General features: G+C 37.8%; 1 pseudogene; it reads right to left on the bottom strand.

Annotated features, from left to right (window-relative positions):
- Window positions 1–321: 321 nt before the first annotated feature.
- LOC120245192 lies at window positions 322–8,026 on the bottom strand (annotated as a pseudogene).
- Window positions 8,027–8,257: the final 231 nt, after the last annotated feature.

Genomic DNA, 8,257 nt, shown 5'->3' with positions numbered 1-8,257 from the left:
AACAAGAGGAGAGAGAGATCTAGAGGCAGCTGGTTTAAATTGTGGCTAAGGGAAAGTGGAGGTTGGGGTGGTATAAACAGAGGTCTCAAAACCTATTGCTCTCCTTTTGCCATGTCTTGAAGGTGTGAGATGGTGCCATCTATGAACGAGGAAGTGGGTCCTTTCAAATACAAGATCTGCTGGTGCCATGATCTAGGATTTGCCAGCCTCCAGAACTATCTATGAAATAGGAGGATCTGAAATGTGGATGCCTTTTATAAATTAATGAAACAATGAAGGTTTTAATTTTTTTATTTTATTTTTTGGTTAGTAGAATCTTTTTTATTCAAAAAGAGAACCAATAACAATTCCCAAACAAAAAAGTTTTCCAAGCTCACACAAGATGGGTATGGGTAGGGGGACATGTCTGTCCATCCAGCCCCAGCCCCCAGCCCATGTAGTTTTGGCAGCAATAAGGGGTATGGGGTAACGGCCCCTCAAATAAAAATGGTGTATGTGTGTGTATGGGAAGAAGAGGGTTGCAAAAGCAGTGGGGAATGGTGGGGGAAAGGGGGAACACTGCAAGTGGATGGCCATTTCATAATCTTTCTTATTGATCACACCACTGTGCCACTGTGGACACCTTTGTCCATCAGCAGGAGTAGCATCTTGGCAGTCATGGTGACCATGATGTTTAAAGTGGGAATTCCGCAGTGCTCTTGGCAAGAGATCCACAGTAAATTCCTCATCCTGCAGCAGTGAGTCCAGGATAGCAGAACATTTCTGGCCCCCAAGTATCAGCCCATTCATACAAAACAAAACAAAACAAAACAAACAAAACAAAACAAAACAAAAAACTTGCCTGGTCTTTGCCAACCAGGACACCAATGTCAGCTGGCAAGATGTTGACAAAATTTTACCCAGGGATAGTGGCCTTGATGGAGAGGGAGTCTTTATAGCCCAACATCCTGACAGGTCAGATCTGCCCTGTGGTTGTGGATATAGTAGTTCCACCTGCCATGGAGCTAATTGGGGGGCCTCCTTGGGCTGGTAGGTGTGGGGGAGGCTGAGAACTTGGGGCACACCCTGCCCTCAAGACCAAAATGAAGCTTTTTAAAGAAACAAAAATGTAGGTTAAGTGAATAATCTGTAGAGGAAATTAGGAAAATAATTCCATTTACAATACCATCAAACCTCCTCCCCTCAATACTGAGAATTAAACCTAGCCAAAGAAGTGAACGACTAGTGCACTGAAGACTAGGTAACATTGATGGAAGACATTAAAGAAGACACAAATATTTGGAAAGACAGCTGCATTCCTGGATTAGAGGACTTAATATTGTTAAGATGTCAGTACTACCCAAAGCCATGTATAGACACAATGCAATTGCTGTTAAAATCCTAAGGGCAGTTTTTGCAGAAATAGAAAAATACATCCTAAAATTCATAAGGAACTTCAAGGGAACCCTGGATACTCAAAAAAATCTTGAAAAAGAACAAAGTTTGAGGTCTCAGACTTCCTGGTTTCAAAACATACTATAAAAAAGTATTATATTATTCAATACAGTGTGATACTGCCACAAAGACAGACATATATACCAATGGAGAAGAATAGAGAACTCAGAAATAAACCATTTTATAAGTGATCAAATGATTTTCAAAAAGAGTGCCAAGTCTCTCAGTGGTGAAAGAACTGTCTCTTTAACAAACAGTGTTGAATGGTATTGTCTTTCAACAGATAGTGTTTGGGCAATTGGATATCCACATACAAAAGAAAGAAGTTGGATGCTTACGTTACATCATATACAAAATTAACTCAAAGCGTATTAAAGACCTAAATTTAAGAACACAAAAGTATAAAGCTAGAGGAGATCATGGGTGAAAATTTCTTGACTTTGGTTTTGGTAATGATAGAGATGACACAAAAAGTATAGACAATAAAAACAAAAATAGATAAATCAGACTACATCAAACATAAAAACTGGTGTGCATCAAAGGACACAATCAACAGTGTGAAAAGATAACCCACAGAATGGGAGAAAATACCTGCAAATCACATATCTGATGATATCACATTTCTCTCTTGATATATAGAATATATGGTGAACTCTTACAATATCAAAAATCAAATAAACTTATTAAGAAATGAGCAAAGGACTTGGATAGATATTTCTCTAAAGATGACATACAAATGGCCAATAAACATATGAAAGGATGTTCAACATTACTAATCTTTAGGGAAATGCAAATAAAACCCAACATGATTGTCTTCTACACATTAAGATAGCTACCATCAAAAAGCTCTGAAAATAACCATTGGTGAGGATGTGAAGAAATTCCAAACCCTTGCTGTGCTGTTGCTGGGATTATAAAATGGAACAAGCTCTTATGGAACCAGTTCTTCAAAAAATTGAAAATATGACTTAGTAATTTAATTTCTAGGTACATAGCCAAAGTGATAGAAAGAAGAATTTCTAAGAGAGATTTACAAACCCATGTTTATAGCAGCATTTGCAACAGTAAAGAGGTGGAAGGAAGACAAGTGTTAATCTTCAGATGAGTGCATAAACAAAGTATGTTATATTTACACAATGGAATATTATTCAGCATTTAAAAGAAAGGAAGTATTGTAGCATGTGGTAACACGGCTGAACGTTCAGGATAATATGTTAAGTAAGATAATAAGCGAGGCACAAATTGAAAAACCCTTTATAATTCCACATATATGTGCTATGTAAATAGTCAAATTCATAGACAAAGTAAAGTGGTGATTTCCAGTGGCTAGGGTAGGGAAAATAGGGAGGCATTGTTTAAAGGGTATGGAGTTCTGCTTTGCAAGATGGAAAGGTCCTGGAGGATCTATTGCATAACAATGAGAATATATGTAACTCTCCTGAAGAGTTCAGTAAGAACTGGTTATATAGTAAATTTCATATAATGGGTTTTGTTCAACAAGTAATTTACAACAGGTTCAAACAAAACTGAACAAACCCCTATCTCTTTCTGGACAGTATGTTCTTGGGACATGGACCCACTTTATATTAGAAGTACCTCCTTGAGTATTATATTATTAACTGTAGTTCAGGGGCACCACATGTAGTTTTTCTTTTTGTAATTTTAAGAAAATCTTCTCTCCCTTTACTTTTTTTTTTTTTTAAATATTTTTATTTATTTCTAGGAGAGAGAGAGAGAGAGAGACAGCGTGAGCAGGGGAGGGTCAGAGAGAGAGGGAGTCACAGACTGAAACAGGCTCCAGGCTCTGAGCTGGCAGTCAGCACAGAGCCCGACGCGGGGCTCGAACCCACGAACCGCGAGATCATGACCTAAGCGAAAGTCGGACGCTCAACCGACTAAGCCACCCAGGCGCCCCATCTTCTCTCCCTTTACTGATGAAAAAGATTCGTCTATATTTGAGATAGAATATTTAAAAAGAAGGCCCAATTTTCATTAGGTTGTATGGAGGTGGAGGAAATGAAGAAATATTAGGGAGTCTAGTCTGGAGTCCAGTCTGGGTTCATATTAGGTTAAAAAAGAAAGCCAGTTGTAAAATGTCAGTTGCCCATGATATCAAGAAAAAGAAAAGAAAATATATGTGGAGATAGATATTTTCATGCTCTCAAAAACTTTGTAACACAATTTCTTATGATTGTCCTTTAAAGCTACTAAATAATATGCACATCTCCCCAAAATGAATTTTCTTGATTTACTTTCTTGATTCAGTTGATGATTAAAGAGCTGTTTTTGTGCTATTTACTCCTTATACACAATCCAACACATCTTTAAAAAATATTTTTTTTAAAAAATGTTTTTATTTATTTCTAGGAGAGTGAGAGAGACAGCGTGAGCAGGGGAGGGTCAGAGAGAGAGGGAGTCACAGACTGAAACAGGCTCCAGGCTCTGAGCTGGCAGTCAGCACAGAGCCCGATGCGGGGCTTGGACCCACGAACCGCAAGATCATGACCTAAGCGAAAGTCGGACGCTTAACCGACTAAGCCACCCAGGCGCCCCAAAAATATTTTTTTTTTATTATTATTTTTTTTTTATTTTTTAACAAATAGTTTATTGTCAAATTAGTTTCTACATAACACTCAGTGCTCATCCCCAAAGTGCCCTCCTCCATGCCCATCCCCCCCTCCCCCTCACATCCATCAGTCCTCAGTTTTTGTCAGCATTCAAGAGTCTCTCATGGTTTGCCTCTCTCCCTTTCCCCCACCATTTCCGCCCTTCTTCTCCCCCTTGTTCCTCCGTCAAGTTCCTCCTAATCCTCCTATACGTGCAAACATATGGTATTTGTCCTTCTCTGCCTGACTTATTTTGCTCAGCATAACACCCTCAAGGTCCATCCATGTTGCTACACATGGCCAGATTTCATTGTTTCTCATTGCCATGTAGTATTCCATGGTATAGATAAACCACATCTTCTTGATCCATTCATCTGTTGATGGACACTTAGGCTCTTTCCATGTTTTAGCTATTGTGGAGAGTGCTGCTATGAACATTGGGGTACATGTGCTCCTATGCCTCAGCATTTCTGTATCCCTTGGGTAAATTCCTAGCAGTGCTATTGCTGGGTCATAAGGGAGTTCTATTGTTAGTTTCCTGAGGAACCTCCACACTGTTTTCCAGAGGGGCTGTACCAGTTTACATTCCCACCAACAGTGTAGGAGGGTGCCCGTTTCTCCACATCCTCGCCAGCATCTAGAGTTCTCTGATTTGCTCATTTTAGCCACTCTGACTGGCGTGAGGTGGTATCTCAGTGTGGTTTTGATTTGTATTTCCCTGATGAGGAGGGATGCTGATCATCGTTTCATGTGTCTGTTGGCCATCTGCCCCAAAAATATTTTTAAAAAGCTTAGTCTTTTAAATCAGAAAAGAAGTACTTACTTATTGTAGAAAAATCAGAAAGTTCAAATTAGTGAAAAGAAGACACATTAAAAAATTTATTTACCTGATGAAAAACAATATGAATTCTTTGGTCTATTGTCTCCCAGACTCTCCCCTCTCATGTATATGGACATATGTGGTTTTTATAAAAATGAAACTTTACATGACTTTGTAGTTACCTCTTTTTTTAACTTGACAAAATATCACTGATATTTTTGAGTCCTAGCAGTTCTATAAGCTTTCTTTTCTAAGGAAGGGTAGATGGATCCTGTAATTGTAATGTTTGGACATCATATATTAATCTATGACCATAGTTCATTTATTACCAAAATCTTGTTTTTCATGCTGTTTAATTTTACCAATTTCAAATGTTTCTGGCAGGAATGAATAAAGTCTTTTTGGTCCTATAAGATTCAGTGTACTCCTTTCTTTTCTATGCTAGAAAGCATTTTACAAATTTGGGCTCTGCTATGGACATTTCTGAGAAGTTGTAGCAATTTTACTGTTCCTTACAATCCCTATATCTCATCAGATCACACTACACAATCTTGTTAGGAAAAAGGATGGTGGGGAAAGACCAAAAGGGCCAAGCTGATAGATAAAACCACCAAATAGCTTTACAGAGATGTCAGTTGAGCACACACATGGGAACGTCAGGCAATGGAAATGACATTCCAAATGACATGTCTTTTTTTCCCCCTCTGCACACTAAAACTGCTTGTATTAATTGACAGCAGATAAAAGGTGAAAGAATACAATGCATAGTAACTCATGTGAAAGCTTACAGGTAAAAGACTGAATTCTTGTGTGAAATAATGGTTTTCTACTTAATAAACTGGAGTTGTTCCAAGGACATCTTTTCATTTACGGAGCAGGTGCAGATGAAGTTTTGAGAAACTTATGCAGTATTTTTAAAAAATAAAACATTTAATTAACAAGCTTGAAAACAGTGGAGCACTTGAAGTGGGAATAAAACAATTGTTTTATATCAAACAGTGCAAATCCAATTTGTGAATACAACTATATTGAAAAGCTTTAAAATATTAATAAATTGCTGTGGGCTTTAAAAAAGAAGTTTTAATTTTCTTTCAAGGTTCCCCTTGAGACAAGTTCTAAACCAGAAAAGATGTTTAAATGAATGCAAAACAAGTATATTCTTTTCGAAGGTCCAAAAGCTTATTTAAAAGAAACAAGATAAAAAGGAGTTAGAATATTTATACGCATTAAAAAATAAATCATATGCAAACACATCTCTATATGTGGATTTTGATTGTTGAAGTTGTTTGGAACTGCATTTGCTATCGTGACTCTTTAATACCTTGCTAGGATTTAAACACAATGGATATGAAAAAAATAATGTAATGTTAAAGATACATGTTGTTTTCTAAGGGACAAAAGCATAAGGAGATCTGTGAAAGTTATGTAATAAAAAGAATCTGGAGAAAGGTACTATTTCAAGAGAAGAAGACTCTACATTAAATGTTCCATAAAGTAATCCTTTCTGATTCCAGCCTTTTGTGTCAAAGTCTCTGGTAACAGCACAGACTGTTTGTTGGTCAGATTCAGTCTTGCTCCATGGTGTTTGGTAGACTCAGGAATTAGTTCTTTAGTGACTCTGGATTAGGTTAGGTGCCCTGGAAAGCAAGCTGGGTAAATCCTTGTGATGATGGCCAGACCTTCTGGTGAAGTGTCCAGAATTGACAGGCCACCAGTGCTCCTTCCCTTTGTGTTTCCTGTTTGGAGAAATATAGCAAATAAAAATCACTGAACAGCTTCTGGGAAAGTCTGTCTGCACAGTGGAGACCCAATGAGATTAAATAAAAACTTGATTCCTGGATCCTGACAAGGAACAAGTGATTCTGAAGCTACCAGAAGAAAATGAAAGGTATATAGGTTAATATTTTCCAAGGCACTCACAAAGAAAGGAGGAACAGTGGTCACCATTTATAGAATCATGGATATTCTGTAGTCCACAGACCTTTTGAATAGTTGTGATCACTCCTCATATTAACCAAATAGGTTAAAAGCAGATAATGGGTTACTAAGAGATGATTCTCTGATTTTCCTTTTAAGAAAACTAAGAATCTGATTCTATATGCTTAATTTTCCATGACTTGAAATGATAATATCTGGACTTAGAGTGTTTTAATTTATTTTTATTTAGAAAATCTAAACAACCATCAAATAGGAAAAAAACAAAGCAATGGATGAAGAGTGGAGAAACTAAGCTGTTGCACACTAGCGTGTTAAGCATTGTGTGCTACTATGTTAGTTAATGCTTATGCTTAAAAAGTGCTCCATTTTCTCAAATGTATGCTCCTATTCCTCCTCTAAATGGATGCCTTATTAAGCTGCTCAGTTTCATTTCCCTTGTATTTCACACAAGGTTTAAGTCTTTTGATCTTTCTGTAGCCTTTTGCATTTTGATCCTTCGATTCTCTTCATTCAACCTGTTTGCTTAATTATTTAACCTTCTTAATTCTCCCCTCTTCCTCTACTCTCAATCAGCCTTTCATCTTTTTGGGTGTCCCAGCTCATTTTACTCTTCTCACTAACCTTTTATCTCGTGAAACATTTTTTTTTCTTTTTTGAGAGAAAGAGAGAGTGAGTGAGGGCACAAGCAGGGGGTGGGGGAAGAGCAGAGGGAGGGAGAGAGAGAAAGAGAGAGAGAATCTTAAGCTCAGCGAGGAGCCCGACATGGGGCTCCATCCCACAACCCTAGCATCATGACTTGAGCTGACATCAAGAGTCAGATGCTCAACTGACTGAGTCACCCAGGTGCCTCTTGTGAAATCTTTTATACATTGAAGAGAAGCCACAGAGATTGAGGATAATTTCTACTTACCTAAACAAAAAGTAACAATATTTATATTTCCTTTTTGTATATCATCATGGGAATGAAATAAAAATGTTGTCATGTTCATGGTTTCATGCAGTCCTGCTAGGATATTATTTAGCATATAGAAGAACCATAGAGAATTTTAGAAATTACAGTAACTCTTAACTAGAAATGAAGAGGAAGATTTTATCAGCCAGTTTCATCATAAATCCTCCATCAGCAGGATTTTATTTGATAATGTTTGAAAAATGATAGAGGTATACATGTGACATCTGGCAGAACTTTCATCTGTAGAGTTGATTTGACTGACCTTTTCCAGGCCATGGGCCCCATTAAAGAGGATACTATTCAAAGATAGAGAAGAACAGCACTATGGTCAAGCACACATATATGTGAATATTGGAAAATGATTTTGAGAGGGGCTCCTGGGTGGCTTAATCGGTTAAACGTCCGACTTCAGCTCAGGTCATGATCTTGTGGTTCGTGGGTTCGAGCCCTGCGTCTGGCTCTGTGCTGACAGACAGCTCAGAGCCTGGAGCCTGTTTCAGATTCTGT

The sequence above is a fragment of the Hyaena hyaena genome, unplaced genomic scaffold (genome assembly GCF_003009895.1).
Source record: "Hyaena hyaena isolate Hyena2069 unplaced genomic scaffold, ASM300989v1 scaffold_408, whole genome shotgun sequence".
Classification (NCBI taxonomy): Eukaryota; Metazoa; Chordata; class Mammalia; order Carnivora; family Hyaenidae; genus Hyaena; species Hyaena hyaena.
Note: the sequence above shows the minus strand (reverse complement) of the source record. Positions and strands in the feature narration are given on the sequence as shown.